We start from the raw sequence: 15,491 nt of genomic DNA, 5'->3' as shown, positions 1-15,491 counted from the left end.
CAAAATATTGAATGCAACCAACGAAAAGCGTAAAAATTTCAAATCGAAAATTATGATACAACAACAAAACGGCAACCGTGAAAATGTTGCCAAGCACACGCACATTGTATCTATGTTAATTAATTAACAATTAATTAAGTGAAACAGCGAGACAACACAACAGCAGCAGCAGCAGCAACCTCATCGATGACGTCGCTAATGGTTAATGATGAGTTTTTTGGGTTTTAGGGTTTGGCCTCATTTCCCAGCTCTTTTCTTTCTTTTCGTGTGCCCGGTTACGGTTAGCGTGCCTAAACCTCAAATTGTCTGTTGCCCCGAAAAAACACAACAACAGAAAAAACAGAAAAACGGAAAAGAGAAGCCGCTTTCATGTCTGCTGCGGGTCAAAGCCAAACTGCATAGATGCGTGCCCCAAACGCATATCCAACATCCACATCCAACATATTCGTATCTAAACATTCATATCGACATTCAGTCCAGTTTTGGAGTTGCGTTTGTTGTTATCAGGGGCGTATACCAAATGCGGGACAGCTTTTCGTTGCTTTGTTTTTATTAGAGTGTTCAATCGATGGCTCCTTCGCATATGAAATTGATTAATACAGCATGATAAATATTTTCTACCATCTATCGCAGCTTAAACCCATGATGTATAGTTTTTCGATAAGCTGCCTTCGATAATAAAGCAAGTTCGAGGTGTGGCGAAAATAACGAACAAAATAAATAAATACATATATTTTGAAAATCCATTAAACAAATAGAGATAAAGAACGTAATGAATTCGATGATCTTACCACGAATGATTAATCAACTGAGATGATCTACTCTGTGTGAAAGTTTTTGAGGCGAAACTAATCTTTAAGTTAAGAGTAAACAGCAAACTGACAGCAATTTAATTAGTAAAGGGTAAAAAGAACACAAAGCAAAGCTGCTTGAATTCAATTAAAACCTAAAATTACTCAGTACACCAAGAAGAGCTGAGCTCACACTATAGTATACATACTTCAACTCCACTTCATGGCAAAGCTGCTGCTGAGCAGCATTCGGGCCATTTAACAAGTGCAAAATCTGCGTATAAATCTTCTAATCTCTTTGCCCAAATCGCGAACACAAACAACAAGCCAACGCCTTAGCACCTCGACGTGTAAAAGAAAACGACGGGGAAGGAGAGAAGATGGAGAGAGTGAAGAAGTAGGTCTAGTGTCTGTGACTGGTCTGGCCGGGGACATGTCCGTGTCCGTGTCGGTGTCTGTGTCCGTGTCTGCGTCCGTGTCGCAACAACTAAAAATGAATCAAATTAGAATGCTTTCGCCAAGCCCAACAACTTCCGGCTGAAAGTGAACTTTCCAAGCACACAAAAAAGGGTTAACCAACTCCCGGGCCAGGGCCATAAAACTTTTTGGGTGAGGCCATTATGCGGTCGGTCCGTAAGGTGCTGTTGCTTCTACTAAACTAAAAAGCATAAGAGTCGCCACCTTTTTGTATGTGGGTGGGGAGGATTGGTCTTTGAAAATGGCACACAACACAAATTGCTTGCATGTCTGCGCACTTTTATGACAGTCGCAATCAAAAGTTGTGGCAGTTAATTAATATTTGAGTATGTGAGAGTCGTTGTCGATGTCGATGTCGATGTGTGTTGTGCTCACATCCTGCAAATGTGCCAAGCCTTGAGCATTTGCCAATGATTAATTCGTCACTTGATAACGACTTGATTAATTAGTAAATGCAAATTTTTTTTTAGAAATATAAAACCCATTCACTAAAAAAACGCACATATAAATTATGCTAATAAAAACTATATGCATAGATTTGATGGCAGATTAAATATGCTGGCAATAAAAAAGCAAAAATAACGAGTTAATTAAATTAATGCAAATGGTGTAGAAATTCACGGTAATTATTATTTTTATTAGTTCGAAAATATGCTTTCAATAATTTACAAAGATTACTATTATTATTTTTATTAATTATGAAGCAAATTAAATCATATTATGTAGATTACCTTTGAACTTTTTCTTAAAATATTTCAAATGAAAATACTAAATACTAAAATACTAAAATATACCAAGGAATTTGATATAATGACATAGTAGAATGTTTAAAATATACCACAGAGTGCAAAATATACCAGATTCTCAGCCCCAAAAAAACTAAGTAACCGTTTTTTCCCATACAAAAGTGTTTCTTAAATAACTTCTACAATTTTTTTTTCAGTAATAATCGTAGTAGCAATTTAGTTGTCATTGTATGTACCAAACATTATTCAAAATTATGATTAATATTAATATTTTAAAATATTTCTCAACAAATTACACCGTATAGATTAGATTTGACCATTATAATAGATGTTTATACTGATGATTCCATTTTTGTTTGCATTATCTAATCGAGAACATATTTTTCATTCATGTTCATAGTGTAAAGTTAAAATCATTCAGAGAAAAAAATGTAATCATACGTAACACGAAGTATTGTAAACATCTAGGCAATTAAAAAAAGAATCGTTAGCAAGTTGAGGGGCGTTATGAGAAGTAGCATTTGAAAAGAGCGTTAACAGCGTTAACGCCCAATCAAATCAAGAAGGTCTGCGAGGGGTCAAAATGAAAAGTGCTGAATAATTGTGCCAGAACTAAGCAAAGTAGCGTTACTTCAGTAGTTGTAGTTGCCTCCTTCATGTGGCGCAACGACTTTCAACTTTTCATGTCAAATCTTTTAAAACTCATCAACATCATTTAGGGGGCCTGGCCGCCAATGATAAATGATGCCACATTCTAGAGCGTGCTTCTTATTTTTCTTTTACATAACGAGCATTCATTTTTTATTCATCCTACGAGGAAGTTGGAAAAGTGCACATATCATTGCCATCATCATCGTCGTCGTCGTCGTCGTGTCTTGTTGCCAAAACAACAAAAGTCGCAATAATCATAACAAGCAACTCTCGACACTTGCTTTACACCCAAAAAGAAGAAAACAATTTATGATGCTTTCGAGAATTCTTTGGAAATGCCGTGAGACCAAAAAATGGGAAAACATTGGGATGCTTATGAATTAACCGCAGCACTTATCGGTAAACGCAGCGGGGTTTTGGGACTACTCCAAATTCTGGCGAAAAAACATTTAGTTACCCTCTCTCGCTCTCAACGAAGTGCTCTCAGACTGTTATTTATTTATATGAATTTTTTGTTTATTGCGGCGGCTGGCCAATATGGAGCACACACAATGGACACAGCTGGAACAAAAAGAGATGAGAATATTGTAGATATGATAAATGATGCTACACGCAAATTTGTTTATGAGTGCAGCATCTCGAATTGATGTCTGCACTTCTCTCAGTCAGCAGCAGCTGTGAATTGTGGTTACTTCAATTGCTAAAGCATAGTTAGAGAGTTCGCTTTTAGCCTTAGTTTAGGCTGGCATCGTTAACGGTTTTATGGCACTCTAAAATCAAAGCTAATGACTCAATTCAGGGCTGGCAAATTAAGCAGCGGGATTTATTCCCCAGTATTGTTTTTTTTTCGGGCCCCAGTCACATAAACTTTGGCCCCCAAGGAACCTAAATAAAAACTGACCAGCAATGGTCAACGCATGCCATGCAAATAAATCAATATTTAAATTTTATTAGCTGTGCCACGGGGCGTATGCGCGCTATCAGCAAACGCAAAACAAATGAATGTTTTTGTGCTGTGCTCGGCCTGCGCTGTAAATAATTGTTAATGGCCACATAAATACGAAACATACCTGCGTTAAGGCACGAGTATAACTTTGTTGTTTGTTAGCCAAACATTTGCCTTTCCACTAATTTCCAAACACTAGCTAGTGACTGCGTGTGTTTGTTGGTAGCAAGGAAAGTTAAACCGAGTTTGGCTGGTTAATCAATAAAATTGAAGTTGATGTCACATTAGCTGCAGCTTAAAATGATTAACTTGCAAAAGAGAAAACTAACTCTATTTTATATTAACATTTTACTTATATAAATTTGATGGCAATTTTTTGTATTTTTGTATTTGATATATTATAAATACATTGCAACAATTCTACTGCAATCAGGTCCTAACTGCTTTTGTTGAAAATATGGTATATTTTGTAGTCGTACGATATCGATATACCAAAAAAAAAAACGCGTATATTTTTAGGAATATGTTATGTTATGTGTTATTGAAAATGAGTATTTTATTTTATTATACACGCTACCCATACTAAAAATATACCAACGGTTATATTTGGTATATTGATATATATCAAAATACACCGCATAGTGCAAGATATACCAGATTGCCCGATTGCTCTATATTTTGATAAATGAAAATACCAAATATTTTTATATATATAATTAGTATTTTTGCGGTATATTAATTCAGAATATTTTAAAATGAATACCATACTGTTTTGCATTCATTTCAAAATGCGTATCGGGTATCTCAAAGTCGAGCACATTCGACTGTTGCTTCCATACTTGTTTATATTAAATGCATTTCAATAATTTTAGCACTATTTCCATTTCCTTTTTATTAATTCAAACATTTTATGTTGATTAATTTCTGCTGTCTCTGCTTTTGTGCCAAAAGCATTATTATGCTTTGACGCTCGCCAGAATAATATCTCACATTTATCTAGATAGTTGTTTATTTTTATTGACAAATTGCTCTATCAAAAAGCAAGCATCTTGCACACCAAAAACAATAAAAATAGTTTGTCTTTATTTTCGCATACTTTTCCTCGCTCGCCTGGCATCATAATAAATGTGCGATAGGAGAAGCTACTCAGCAAGATGGTGGAGAGGAGAGGAGAGTGTGTGTGATTGAAGCTGGCGGGTAATGATAAACATTTGCTTGTTTTGTCTTGGATGGGTTCCTGGGTAATGTGGCACTCGCATGTAATGATTATGGGGCCACTTTTCTCATAAAAATTCAAGCGGCAGCTTCATGATGATAATGATGATGATGACTATAATGGAGAGAGAGAGAGAGCAAACTCTACAGCTGCTGATGTCAAAAACAAGCAACAAATTAGACTAGCAACAACAACAGCATCGAGAATGAGGGGTAAACACTTGAATTGAATCATTGATAAACAGCCAGTGACTTTCTATTGCCTTTGATTATGCTGCCGGGGATTTTTTGGTTTTTTTTGGCCACATCCTGATTATTCAGAAAGTATTTTGTGCCAACACACATCTGAGACCCAGACCCAGACACAGACTCCGACCAGACCAGACCACATCATAATCATTATATTTTATTATAAATATTAACACGAGAACCCACACGATAAGTTGAGTTCGTGTCTCCCTTTTTGCCACCCGTCGTCGGAAAAAAAAGAAGTTGCACGCCTCAAACATCGTTTGTTTTATCAACCGAAAATGCTCCAATAACAAAACAGAATTTTTGGCTAAGGGTTCCGTATAAGAGGGTCGTGTTCGAGTAGCTACAAAGGATCAAATAGGGGGTGTTCTTTTTTGGGGGAGGGGAAGTCAACGCTTTCGGCTTGTTTTCGCTTTTGGTAAGTCGACGTCGACGTCGTCGTCGTTTGTTTCGTTGATTTGCTAATTCTGTGGGTGTGTTTTCTCGGGCATTTAGACAAGCCAAAACGTCGTCTCCTTTCAGCCTTTCTTTTCGGTTTGGATTTCCTTTTGAAATGAGATGATTCGTTTTGTTCTTTCATGTTGTTGCCAGCTTGTCAATTGGTTACTTGTGCCAGCTGAAATGAAATGAATAGCAGAAAGCTCTTCTTGTCCGGCATTGCCTTTGCTTTGACTTTAATGCAATCAAATTAATTTAAGTTTTGTTAATTTGCCAGAACAAAGCGAACGGTAATCTAATCCAGAGCTAAGCTAAATTTAATTGATTGTACAATTAAATGCAAGAAAATGAAAATTTAAGAATTTCTACTGAAATAAGGTTTCTTCATCTCATTCGCAACAATGTAGCAAAGATATTTCAGATTTATATAACTGATTGTATTTAAAATATGCTAAGCCTTAAGCTCACAACAATTATTTATTGTAAAACTTCTGCCTTAGGGATATAAAGATTAGTGCAATATTTGTCCATATGGAATTGATATTTATGTTCAATATAGTTGCCACATTTTGATATATATAGTCAAACTATAGGTTAAGTAAACCGCAGAGCTAGCCAACTGCTTCACCTTGGACTCGCAGTGAGCATAAAAAGTTTGAGAATAAATTGGCAAAGTAAATTTTATGTGATTTCCTCTCAACTACAAAGCTAAAGCAAACGCAGAAGCTAAAGCGAAAGCCAAATCCAACTCAAAAGCAAAAGCAGAAAGCCGGTAGCAATGTCAGTGAGTTTTCCCCAGAAAATTCAATTTAATTCAATTCCCGTCAAGGAGCAGTCACAAAGGGGGCCAATGCAATATGTTTATCAGTTTATTGATTTTCAGCATACAAAACAAACATGTTACTCCCCCCTCCCCCCAGTGGCACTCGTTTGTGCCTCCCTCGATTGCAACGTGCCACACACAGACACTCACATACATTTGGCAAATGTATCCACATGCTGGACGTTTTTGGTTCCCTCCTCTACTCCGATGTTGTAGCTGCTTCTTGAAGACTTATGTCAAATGGCACAAGATCAAATATCCTGTGGTTAAAATGCGATTCAGTGATAAATGCGACACACATGCGACGGCCAAGCGAACAAAACAAACACATACAGTCCGAGACCCTTGCCACATGTGTGCGAGTGTGTGTGTGTGTTTGGGGCACAGCAAAGGTTAGCAATGGGGTCATTTGTGCCCGTCACGCGCCCCACGCATAATGCATGCCAGGCCATCAATATCTAGAGACTTGTGACTTGGGGGACTCCACCACACCCCTTTTCCCACATATTCCGAGAGTACAGAGAGCGTAATCCCATTCCAGTTCTCTGACCAGACTATTCCATTTCCATCCATCGAAAAACTTCTTGCACGTTCTCAATGCTGGGCGCCATTAGTTTCTCTCTCTCTCTTCTCTCCCATTTGGGTTTGGGTTTGGGTTTGGGTTTGCTTCATGACTGTGTTTGCGGTTGAAATTAAATTGCAATTTCAAACTTCCTTCAGCCAGTTTCATTTTTATGGGATTTGCGTTGCGCCACGCTTTGTTGCAACTGCTTCTCTCCACTTTTTGCTTCGCTGTCGCTACGTGCAAAGTGCAGTGCAAAAGTTTGCCAATGGATAAATGCTGTAAGGAATATGGATGAAGGGTTTGTCTTGTTCGTTTCGTTTTTTTGGGAGTGGGTTGAGCTCAGGTTGAGCTTGAGGTTGAGGTTGAGGTTGATATTGTTCTTGGATTTTAGGGATAGGTACTCTCAGTTACCGTTACGCTTAGTGCATTTGATTTGCACTTGGTGTCTCAACAATATTCCCTTTTTCACTGCCACTCCAGTTGTGTGTGTGTCTAAAGAGCTATCAGACAATAAAAATGATTCTCAAGCAACTGCTGAAAGGGTAGCGTGATTACGCGTAGATAAGATTATTGAATGATTCGAATTTTATTTGGACAATAAGGTGCTCCTGAAGTTCACTAAACTGTTTATTTTAGTTTATCCTAACATATATATATTCTTGAAATGCAATACTTAGCAGGAAACTTAATTCAAAGTTGTAATTATATTATGTAAAAATTGTGGACTCCTAGCCCTTACATTACAAAAAAACAAAGAAATAACAAGGAAATAACTCGAATTGTAGCTTTTCAAGACAGTATTCCTTTAACGCTTTATTCAGGATTAAATAGAATTTTAGTATTTCGACAACGCATTGTGCAAATGCAGCCTCCTTACTCTTACCCTTTGAACTGTGTGTTGACAGTACACTCGTTTTATCAGGAGAAACCTGTTCATATATACAAATATAGAATAAAAGAAACCCTATATGAATTGTAGATCATGTTATACAATTTCTGTAACTATTGCAACCTCCTAGCTCTTCCAAATGCAGCCTTCTAGCTTATACATCAAAAGTATTATTCAGAAATAACTACAACACAAGTTGAAAGGCAGAATTGTATGTTATGTACACTATGTAAGAATTGCAGCCCCTAGCTCCTACCATTTGGGTTGTGCTTTAATAGTTTAGTAAGTGAATCAGTTAGTTAGTCAGAGCAAACTCCTTTGTCTATAGAAATTAATTGACAATAAGAGAAGCCATGAATTAAATGTCGAGTAGTCCTCTCTGTCCAGCTTTTGTTAGGGTATTCATTATTGCTCACTCACTGTAGGTAAACTATCCTTTCCTGTTATTCTCAATCCCATTGGAGTTTGCTTGTTTTTCTGATATTTTGTAACTCAACTAAGGTTCATTCATTTAGCAATGTCAACAGTTGGCTGACCAGAGGCGCCTTTTGTTCCCTCACTGAATGTGCGAATGAATGACTGGGATGAAAGAATGAATGACATAAAGCGAACACAATGGGGATGGGCATATAATGGTAAGGCTCTTCGGCTCCTTTGCTTCTCCTCTTCGCTTCCTGCGTCTCTCGCTCTCTCACGTAGCCGCAGTTAGTTTTTGGGTCGTGTCAAGTGTCGTTGTCACTGGCGCGGAAATCCAAAACCTGCCAACTTGACTGACTAACTGACTGAGCTGACAGAACAGAGCAGACTGACTGACTGAATGCTGGTGCGAAATCTGTGCGTTTGCCAACAACAATGCCGAAGAACTTGACCAGTTCCTATCTCTCTCTCTCTTTCTCTTTCTCCTTCACTAAATCTCTGACCATTGAAAGTGTGGTAAGAAAAATGATATTACGGCATTCGGTAGCGCATTGCAAATGAATTTGATAAATGAAACGCAATTTTTTGTGCCAAGGGCTTTTTGGATACCACTTGAAGCTTGAGCTCGAAGCAGATGTGAGTGAATAGCGCATTAAGCATTTGTGATTGCACCAAATGCAATCCCTATTTTCCTTGGCCCTTTATAATTTCGAACTGACGGGGGAAAACTGCAAAGTCAAGACCTCGCGATTGTCTTCAATTGCCATTTGACTTTGAGCCAAAGAAGAAGCTCCATATAATTCAACACTCTCTTTTCAGTCGCTTTACTTATTCCTTCTTCCCAACGCGGGCACCCAGAAAGCCTGCAATTAATTTCACTTTCAATTTAGCGGCGGTCGCTTTTAATTTTTATACACACTCGCTGACAGAGTGTGAGTGTGTGTGAATGTGCTTCACTCTATGTAGGCGGCTGCATTTAACGGCAAATGTGTTGTTAAAAGTCAGAGAAGGCAGAGAGAAAAGCGCACGCCTCGACATGGAAATTACTTTTAAGTGCAACAATTTAGATAATCAAATGAATGTTGATGTGAAGTAAATTAACCAAAAAGCCACGCCCACATGTTGCGCGCCTAAGTGTGAAACAGTGTTGAATAAACGCTACTGCTGACCAGTGTTAAAAGCCGTGGCAATTAACACTTGTCGCCCATCAACTTGCAAATTCACTTTATAGCTTCAACACCAAATTCCCATTTAATTACAGCACATTACAGTTTTTAAATTCGGTATTACATTTATAACGCGAGTATTAATTTGAGTTTTTTTTTCATTTTGATTTCAGACAAATGACGCATCGCATTTAATTATGATAGCCCGAAGGTATGTACAATGTTTAATCGAGTATATATTTTGTGCTTCACTTAATAACCGGATAGTTGATTGTGTGTTTTCTTTTGCTCGCTCTAGTCGGAATCAATTAAACCTTCCTCAATTATTAATTTGTAAGCATCAAATTGCAATCAGCTGCTTCCGTTTTGCCGCTCTCCAATTATGCACAACTCTTCTATACACATTTTTTGTAGATTTTTTTTTGTGTTGCTTTTGGCGCACGAACCCAACATTAGCCTAATTCCATAGCTTAGCTTCGGCTTTTATTTCCACACTTTTAGATCTGGCACTTTATATACACACACAGTAATTAGTCGTCGCATTGGCTTTTCAATTAATGAAGAGGTCCGACAAAATTTTACGTGTAACTTAAGACCACGTAAATTAATCCGCCAAAAATAGAAAAAAAAGTTAGACAGATTAGGGAAACACGCAATACATCAATTTCAGTTAGAAATACGAATTATTTGAATTATATTATTTAAATAATTTATTAATTTTACCAATTTTCCCATTTTGCCAAAGTGTGCGTCACAATAAAGTTTAATGACTTGTATAGCAAAGTGATTTTTATACACTTTTAATTGTGAAAGAACTAGCGAAAAAATGCCCAAAATTACAATAGGATTTTAGCACGCATGCTGTGTGCACTTTATTCACATGAAATATGCGGCACAACTTTTGGCTAATGCCCAAAGCTCGTTCTGGCCAAATAATAAGCATGCAAGCGAGAAAAAGAGGGAAGAAGGAGGAAGAGAAAGAGACAAGGAGAAGTCACTACTTGTAAAGTAATAAACGTTTAAGTGGTCGCCTTTGTTTGGCAACGCGATATTGGACTTGGAAATGGAAGCAACTTTTGCTAGGGGGAAGAAGTGGAAGAGTTAGTTGATGTCGACTATATGCTTGGCAGATCGCCAGCTATAGCATTACCCACTTATTAATAATTAATTTTCTTTTATTTATACAAACATACGACGAGTGCAGGAAAAGCCGCAATATAAAAGTGCTTAACTTTTCACTATACGCCGTTGACCTTGGCCCGTTGTGAGTTCGTCGTTTTATGTGTGTAGTGTTGTTTTTTTTTTTTTTTTTGCCATAAGAAGTATTACCAGCCATTACAGTTAGTTGTTGCCTCTGCAGCTCAAGTAGAAGTTAATGGTCTCTCTCTTTTTATACCTGGTACCCACAGGGTAGAAGGGTATTATAACTTTGTACCTGAATGAAATTAATGTAACAGGCAAAAGTAAGCATCTTCGACCGCTATATATAATATATTCTTGATCAGTGTCAACAGACGAGACTATATAGCCATGTCCGGCTGTCCATAGATCTCAGAGACTATAACTATATATATTTGACTGACAATTTGGTATATTTTGTACTCTATGGTATATTTTGTACTGTACGGTATTTTTTGAAAGTAGTAGTTTACCAATATACTTTACCAATATACTTTACCAATATACTTTACCAATATACTTTACCAATATACTTTACCAACATACCATATACGATATACTAAATTGATATACCGAAAAATACTGAAAAAGTGTCATTTAACATTCCAAAAACATATTTTGTTGGTATATTGATATGCTATCATTCAACATACCAATAAACACATTTCGTATGTTTGAGTATTTTTTCGGTTTATTAATTGAGTATATTTTAAAATTAATAACGGACTGTTTTTCTGTCATTAAAAATGGATAGCGGGTATCTCACAGTCGAGTACACTCGACTACAGCGTTATTTTTTGTTTTTTGCTGTAGTTGTGTGTTTTGTTGTATAAACTACAAGGAGCCAACTATGAGTTACCTCCTTCAACTTGTGGCCAATTGACTTCGTTTTTAACTTTGACATTTTTACGGTTTTGGCTTTTGGCATTTGCCATTTGGTATTTTCTCTCTGCGTCCTTGGCATTTACATTTTTCATAGTTTTTAATGCATTTCCAATGTCTCTGTCTCTCTCTCTTGTAGATGCGAAAGTAGCTTCACTTTATTTCGAATGTGTGTCAAATGTTGTCGAATAAAAATCCAGACAAAAATATTTTCTGATTGAACGAATCGAATATTTTTGAAGAACATTTTTGATCTAATCGCATTCGCATAAGCCACATTTGATGGACTTGCTAAATTGTTGCCGGCTTTCACTTTAATGATTATTCATTTACCAATTTTTATACTCAAAAAAAAAAAAAAAAAAGATTTTGTTTTTGCGCCATAAATTGCAATCGCAATGGCATCTGCTGCACGATGCTTTCAATTTATAATCAATTTGCAGTTAAAATTCACACAACGGACACACAAAATGTACGTCGATGCCTGCGATTGAGTGCCAACAGGCTTTTTGTTTATGACCCCCCACCCCAATGCAAATTTATTAAACACAACAATTGCAATTTTATTTTCTCTCCTCTCTCTCTCTCTCGCAAAATTTTTTTTGAGAGTGTGTTTGCTATCTGCGGCTAATTGCAGATGAGTCTATGGAAATGTCTGGCATGCGGAATGCGCGAAAAAAATTTCGTTGCGCCAAAATGAAATGAAATGCAGACACATAAATTTTCCACAGACAAGCGGAGTTTTCTGACATTGAAAACATTTGGAGAGGGAAGGGAGGCGCAGACGACGTGTTTCAAGTGTCGCAACACTCATTCATTAAATTTTGCCAACGTATTTGCAAACTCAAGCCGCTTAATTAGCTGCAGGGCACTTGAAAGTTACTTTTTTGGCCAAAACATTGTCAATTGTCTGGGGTGTAAACTTGTGTCTGTGTGTGTGTGTGGCCACAGCGAGACCATCAAGAACTCATTTCCGACTCTTGGCCAACGGCTGTAGGGGAAGACCCTCAATTGCAACTGCCACTTGCACCGCAAATTCGTTGCCATTAAATTATTAAATGGAGCGCAAAACAAAGACATCGACTTGGACATCTCAGTTCTTCGCTTGAGCGTCAAGTTTTTGTATTTACAATTTTCCTGGCTAATCAAAAGTTGTGTGCGAGTGTGTGTGTGTAGTTTCCGTTTTCATTTCCCACTATTTTTCCCACAGCTCTAATTATGAGTGCGTTTGCGTTTGCTTTTTGCCAGCCACTGTGTTGTTGATTAACCTTGCCTAGGATTACCCAGATCCTTCTTGTCCCATATGTGTTCATGGTAGTTGGATTGAGTGTGGATTCTGTAGTATTGTGTGTGTGTGTGTGTGTGTGCGGGTGCCTATAACTTGTAGCTTGTTCTTTGCGCCCCCTAAACTCGTTCATTCTAATTGAGTTTTGTGCACTCGTGACAGACACCAGAGTTAGAGACAGAAACAGAAATGAGAATGAAAGCATCGGAGAGAGAGAGAGAGAGTAGTTGAAAGTGTGGAAAAGAAAAACAAGAAGAGTTGCACAGCAGTTGAACTCAGCCTCAGCCTGAGCTGAGCCTCAGCTCACATCGCACTTGTCGTTTCAGTTTGATGCATGGCATTTTAATGGAAAGCCAACAGGAAAATGAAGATTAAGCTTCTGCAGGATATGCGTTGAGTTCGCTTTTTTCTCCTCTTTCGTTTTTTTTTGGCTGTGCAGCGTAAAGTGCAGAGATGAAATAGTGCAAGATGTGAAAAAACATGGGTTTTAAAAGCACATCGAATTGATGGTTGTACCTATGGCAAGCTGGCAACATGAGCTTAAGACTCTCTTGGCAAGGAGATACAGCTGGTTTACCAAATATAGGCAGTGCTTGTAAGCTGCTGTTTATTGGGTTTTATTTCTCTACTTTGTTGTGCACAACTGCAAAATGAGCTCAAGGTTACGCTAGTCATTTCTGTTATTAGAAAATTTTATATTATATGGATAAACACAGTGTAAATAATTCTTACAATTCGAAATAAGATAAATTATATATATGTTCGATTTCAATTTCTTTAACTTCCCATGACTTAGTTTCCTAATTTTTAGTTTTTAATTAATGAAAAGAATTTATGTAATTTGATGCTCAGTTATTAGCTCCTTATAGTTCTTTAAAGCTTTGGTATACTCTTGTTTCTTTTGAACCGTACGAATAACGTTGATGAATATTTTGGTTTAATTTATGGAAAGTTTGTATATAATTTGAAATGAGATAAATTATTTATTGTTCTTCAAACCATATACAAATCGCTACAATTATAGTTGCTAATATAAATATATTTTCTGATTAAACAGAGCTTATATTAGTATTGGAAATTAAATAATACTAAAATGAAATACAATTTTAGTACATTTCTAGAAGTTAAGCTTATGTTAACATTATGGAAGTGGTTTTAAATTAAATTAATTCGTAATTTCTAGATCTTCAAACAGTTTTTTAGAACTCTTTACAATTTGATAATATAATATGAATAAATTCGAAAAAATTAAAATGTGAATTGTTAATTTCAAACAGCTAAAATCTCAATTCTCAATGTTGGTTAATATAAACTCGTTATCATTTGTTGGCTTAAATAATTAAGTTATTGAATTTCAAATTCAATTAAATTTAATACAATAGTAACTAATGGAGCTTCTTTCCCTGCTTTTCTGTTACTTCCATTAACAATAGAGATACTTACTGCGCTAACAATTATTAGTTCATTATTTAATCTGCAAATAAAAAGTATGCAGCGCATTAGTGCGTTATGTTCCCCACATTAGCTAAAGTTTGCCACATCGCTTTGCTCTTTGCTTCTCTCCCTTCTACATCAGCGTTGAGTAAACTTTTGTGGCATCAACTAAAATACACACACATTGTAAGCATTCAAGATGTTGCAGAAATGAAAATCAATTTTTGTAAGTTTAGTGTATTTTTGCTGGGGATGAAGTTGCACAATACGATTTTGACTAGCAAATCCTTGACTGTGTATATGTGTGTGTGTGTCTATGAGTGTGAATTTGTGTGTGCGAGTATGTGTATGTGTGTGTTACAATAATAAACGTATAGCAAAAAACTTTATCGCTGGGCAAAAATCTATTAAGAAAGTTTTGCCAGAGCGCAGCAGTTTTACTTGGTTTTTGTTTCATCGCCACAAAAGTCGAAGATGCTGCAAAAAGTTGCAGTTGCCTTTATGAGTTACTCGCTGTAGTTGTTGTTATTCTTGTCTCTTGCTGGCAACTTGCCTATAGTTAAGTGTTAACGATAGGCTATTGAAACTAAGCCGCAAAACTCTGAACACCAAAAACCAAAACCCCCAAAAAACATGAAACATGCAACAACACAATGGAAATTGTAATGGTAATGGAAATGGAAATGGAAATGGAAGGATTTTCCTTACCTTTGCCGCAAAATTATTTCACTTTACAAAGTCGAGAGCACATTTTTGTTGTCTTCTATATGTATATATACTGTATATTGTGCGTTGACATCATTTTCGAAAGGCAGCTGAACGAAGCAACAACTAAACTAACGCAGGCAGCTTGGAGAAAATGTCAGGAAAATTGTTTCGACTCTAGCCGCGAGGCATTCACCAATTGAGTTTTAATTAAGAAAGTTATGAAATGCCAGAAAGCATTTTGTAGTTATAATTTAATTTCAAATACGGCTACAAAGCCACAAACTTAACAAACACTTTTTTACCTCCACCTCCTTCGCTTTCTGTCTCTTAACATTTCTGCTTGACTGGCAGCCGAAGAGGCAACTTTACACTTGTGTCTCAGCTTTCAGTTGAAAAAGGCAGAAGCAACCATCAATACCAGACATATCAATTGTCATTATTTGTTAGCATCACAATTTCAAACCGAAACAAAAACGCCTTACTATTGGGAGTGTGTTTATTGGCGCCTTAAAGTCTATTCCAATTTATCTATATACTTGGGGTTTACTTTAACTGAAAGTTATTTTTACGGAAGATTTATGTAAGTTTAAATTATATGATTGTCAATTTCCGTTTCCAAATAAAATA

At 36.6% G+C, this 15,491-nt stretch overlaps 1 protein-coding gene across 1 annotated transcript in view; it reads left to right on the top strand.

Annotated features, from left to right (window-relative positions):
• Positions 1 to 15,491, top strand: part of LOC117563689 (neural-cadherin) — a 179,941-nt gene that overhangs the window by 11,319 nt on the left and 153,131 nt on the right. The window contains exon 2 of the mRNA XM_034242122.2: positions 9,550 to 9,587. The gene's annotated coding sequence lies outside the window, so the exon portion shown is untranslated. The remainder of the gene's footprint in view (positions 1 to 9,549; positions 9,588 to 15,491) is intronic.

The sequence above is a fragment of the Drosophila albomicans genome, chromosome 2L (genome assembly GCF_009650485.2).
Source record: "Drosophila albomicans strain 15112-1751.03 chromosome 2L, ASM965048v2, whole genome shotgun sequence".
NCBI lineage: Eukaryota > Metazoa > Arthropoda > Insecta > Diptera > Drosophilidae > Drosophila > Drosophila albomicans.
The sequence above is the reverse complement of the archived record's forward strand: the minus strand, read 5'-3'. Positions and strand labels throughout refer to the sequence as shown.